The sequence below is a fragment of the Acanthisitta chloris genome, unplaced genomic scaffold (genome assembly GCF_000695815.1).
Source record: "Acanthisitta chloris isolate BGI_N310 unplaced genomic scaffold, ASM69581v1 scaffold43902, whole genome shotgun sequence".
Classification (NCBI taxonomy): Eukaryota; Metazoa; Chordata; class Aves; order Passeriformes; family Acanthisittidae; genus Acanthisitta; species Acanthisitta chloris.
In genome coordinates this window covers 11607-16437 of record NW_008662971.1, presented here as the reverse complement: position 1 = coordinate 16437, position 4831 = coordinate 11607, and positions in this window count along the sequence as shown.

Genomic DNA, 4831 nt, shown 5'->3' with positions numbered 1-4831 from the left:
CCCTGCAGTGATTATTTTCCATCCTATGTTGGTGGAACTAAGCATAACTTTTTTTTTAAACTTAAATAATTCCTCTTAAATAATGATAATTTAATAGTGCAGTATGTGAGAGCAATAATGGTGATATACTATTCTAATAAACTTCAGATTTCGTTCTTGGCTTCTGGCATCATTTCTTCAGAAGTAACTCTTCAAAGCAGAAATGTTTGCAGTGCTCAACCCTCTGAGCAGTCTTTTTGAGAAAAAATGTAAACTTTGATAAGGGAGATGAATTAGAATGAATAATCAAATAAAGACAGCCATCTCACTAATATCTCTTAGATTAGATTCATAGTAAATGTTTGTTTCAGTTTTATGATAGGTTTGTCTTCCTGGTCATTGTAGAGCAACTCAGAACATCTCATGTCCATCCTCAATGGACTTTAGGAAAACTTCATCTCTATTAGATTTCAAAATCCTTTAGAATTCATAAAACATACATTCAAGGGTAATCTTTGCATCTAAATGCTAAATCTGGTATCTGCATTATCTTATGTGTTATGAGTCTCTGTACAGGATAAGAAAAAGAAGGTCTTAGTTTTATATTATCAGTAAATGTTTCTTATGGCATACAATTTCTGTAACTTTTGAAGGCATTGGAAGTATTATGACTTGTAGGAAAATAGTTGGGCTAGAGATGTTTGAGTATAAAGTCAGTGTAGAAAACACAGAAAGAGAAATTTCTATTTAAACAACAGAGGGTACAGTAGCTGTCAGCTCTAAAGGGCAGTGCTTAATGATTCAAGTTGCTCCTTCCATGTTCATGCCTGGGCTTCATCTTCCAGGCTCTGATAAAAGAATTGCCTTCACAAGTGCAAGCTGTTTCTGTGCTTAAGTTTGTGTAGTGTTGAAAATTAGTCCAGCTGAAAGCGACACAGTCCTTCATTCTGTGGAAGCAACAAAGCCCATCAAAGCTGTGTGTGAATAGGTAAGATGCTGTCTTTCAAATGACACTACAAGAGCCTATTTAAGAATAGGATTCTTGAGTATCTAGGGACCAGCTCCCTCCACTAGATGCTGAGTAGCATCCTGTTGGCAAGAAGCAGGTGGCAGAGAAACTTTTTGATCATGCTCTCAAATCATCCTGTTTATTTTTATCAGACTTTTTGAAAAGATAATTCTCTTTTGAGGGGTCATCTGTCTGTGTGATTCCCTGCAGCAGCAGTTCAGTCCTGCCAGGATGGAGGAGTAAGAATCAGCTGTAACAACTGGCTGCAGCTGTAAACACCTGCTCCCACTCCATATCCATCCTCTCTTCACCTCCTCTGGAGAATGGATTGAGCTTGTGACAGCAATTAAAGGTAGTTAGCTGTTTTCTGGCCAGAGTAAACTCTTCTAGCTAGAGATTGCAGCTGCTGCTCTTGTCCTTGAGGAACTTTGCCACTGCTGCCACTGCTTTTTCTACAATTTCTTAGTGTTGGTGGCTGTGATGAATGTTTGCAAAATGTTGATCATGGAGTTTAAAAGTAATCTTGCAAAGTATGTTGTGAGAAGGGGCTCATAGTAGAAGAAGGGCTTTAAACAGAAGGAAGAGCAGATGCAAAGAGCACTGCTAGGAAGAGAGATAGCTCCGTATACCATGCCCTTAAAAGCAGCACACAAGAAGGTTTCATATTTATTTAATGCTGAAAGTTGTATGCTAGATACAGTAAATGTGCTTCCTGAATAGTGAATAAATATAATCAAGTGAAAAGTTTTAAAATATTTTGCAAAGCAATTATAAGATTATAATATTTTAGACATATAAGGTTTTCCTAAGCTGCTTATTTACCCAAATTTTTCCATTGTTGCTAGTAATTAAATCTTCTGCTTGTAAGACTAGTTAAAAAAACAATTTTTCAATACAAGAGCTCTAACTGAGGTAAATCCTGCCTCAGTAACATTATGGTACCTTCCTGAGGTATTTTAATTTGACGTAGTAATAAGAAAATAGAAAATTAATCCCTTATGTGATGCTATGAAGTATTGTGAAGAAAAAGTTGAATCAAAACCACCATACCTGTGTCACAATTGAATCCTTTCTTTTGCTAGATCTGTTTCATAATTCCCTAAGCTAAGCTTCAAAATTGTGCCATTGTTTTTTCAGTTATTGCCATTTGGTATATACATTAATTCTGCTATTTAAGAAGGCGTTTCCAACTCAAAAACAAATTTCCTAATTGCATGAATACGTGCTTAGCAATAATTCAGTACTGCTTTTGCTAGCAGTAGTTTCATGTTAAAGAAGTCAGATCTGAAATGTGAACTTAATTAAGGACAGGAGAAGCATGCTCATTCCCTTTAGTAACCCATTTACACTGCTGCAAACATCTAGCCTAATATATTTTATTTATTAAGATTGTAAAACAAAAGTAAAATAACTCAATCTTTCATTTTGGGATAACAACATCTTAGGAACAACGGGCAGTCTGAAAACCATAGAAAGGTAGTTAACAGGGCAAACAAGGTAGTTTCAGTATTTTGTTATGATGGGAATAATTTTGAATTAGTATAAATCTGGTAATATCTATATAGAAAACAATTTTTTAACACATGCTAATGCATTTATTGGAAGCCTTATTCATTTCTCAGTTATAGGAAGGATAGTCATGGGCAGAAACTAATAAAATGTAGTTTCTCATACTTGCAAATTATGCAGATGTCCTTGCATGGGCATTATCATACTAGCTGTTAATCTAGCTGACTACCAGAATTGTGCTCAACTCACCTTCTTGCTTTGCAATAGATACTGCATACTGCTGACATATTTTGTCTTGCACTGTAGCTAATTCTTTGTCATATGCTTCTTATGCCCTTAGTACTGGGCACCTGCATACTGGGGTACAAAACAATTTCTGTGGCTATCTCTTTTATGTTTCAGAAATTACTTTTTTGGAGTTAAGTCTGAAAATGAGTGATACCAAATCCTGAAAATTCTTCTTATTGTTATAGTTCAGCTTTTAAGAATGACTCCAAATGAATTTTTAGAATGCAGATTAAACTGCATTCTGTTATTCTAAGTGAAAGGTTCAAAGATATGACAGCATCATTCTCACAGATAAAGTCAATAGAGTTCTTTGCTATAAGAAGCTGGCCAATTGTCACTTCTGTATGTAACACTAGTACTTCACAGGATCAGTTTCAGAATGCTTTCAGTTTGTTTTCTGTACAAAACCTAAGTTTTCCTTAAAATCACACTAATATTTGGGGTTTTTTCCCCATTTTGATGTCCAAACTGTAAAATTGGAAGAAAAAAATTATCTTGGACTGATCTAATGGCAATGCATTTGCAATGATCTTATGTGAATAAAATATGATAAAAAAATAAAATATTCTGGCAGTTTTATCTCCTTTTCTAGAACGTGATAGTAGATTGACTATACTGACATCTCAGTGCTGCAATCTGTGGTCACTGATAATCCTGTCTACTTGATTTTTGAGGGCACTATTACAAAGGGTAGAAATGTAACCATTTACAAGATACTCTGTTAAAGTGAAGATGAATTTGCTTGGTAGGCCTCAGTGTTAATTGTATGGAGCACATTGCTGATTTTTTTCCTGTCATACAAATTTATAGATTGTTTTATAGCAGCTTCCATTTCTGTAAGAGACAGCTTAATTTCCTCTACAAGAAGCAAGTTGATATCTATTGATCCCATCTTTTTAGTTCAGCACATTTCTTGCCCTCAACTCCATTGGTTCTATATTTTGTTTGGGAGGTCCAGTCAATTCTTGGTTACACACCTTCTTGATATGATAAGGGTATAAAATAATGCTGCTCTGCATGTTTTTCAGCTGTCAGAGCATGCCCCAGGGATCCTACAGCAAAGACATGGATAAATATTTTACTGTTCTCCGGGACCCAGGCAGGGACCCCTTCACCATCATGTAACCATTTATGCCTGATGAACTAAGGATGGCTCAATGGAGCAGAGATCTAAGACTACTCTTTCAAATCAGTGTAATGGGAATAATTTTCCTGTCTAGAAGAAACTAAGGATCAGTGCAGTCTACAAATAAAAGTACAATATCAGAGCTAAACTTATTAGTGTGACAAATAGCTTGTGTGTTGGGGTTGCACTTTTAGAGGGTAGTCACAAAAAAATAACTAAACAGTAGGCTTCTGCAAGTGCTTAATGGGCTTGGTAGAGCAAGTTTGTGTTTGAGATATGGCCAGGAGTCCATTTAGGCAGTGGAGAGCCAGTTTTTCAGATAATAGTTTGAGAACTGACACAAAGGGGAAATAATTTGTTTAGATTGAAAGGAGACAGAGTTGCTTCTGTACAGAAAATGGACTGAAAACACACCAGAAACAGTAGGCTTCTGCAAGTGCTTAATGGGCTTGGTAGAGCAAGTTTGTGTTTGAGATATGGCCAGGAGTCCATTTAGGCAGTGGAGAGCCAGTTTTTCAGATAATAGTTTGAGAACTGACACAAAGGGGAAATAATTTGTTTAGATTGAAAGGAGACAGAGTTGCTTCTGTACAGAAAATGGACTGAAAACACACCAGAAAGAGTTAAGAGATGGATTGCTTTGGGAAAGAAAAGTTTGTGTCTGAAGGTGATTTTCATCATTGAGGGAAAAGCTTGCACAGAGGACAAATGAAGTTTGGGTTGTGGGGCTAAGGTAGTGAAAAAATGATAGGACCTGATAATGCTGATGGAACTCACCAACAAACAAAAACATAAAACTGAGATCAGTAATGTCAGAACACATGGAAAAAGCAAAAATAACCAACAGACCATAGGACTGACTTATTTTGGATGACCAGAAAAAGGATTTTTAAAATGCTGTAGTGCTCCCCTCAGCCTTC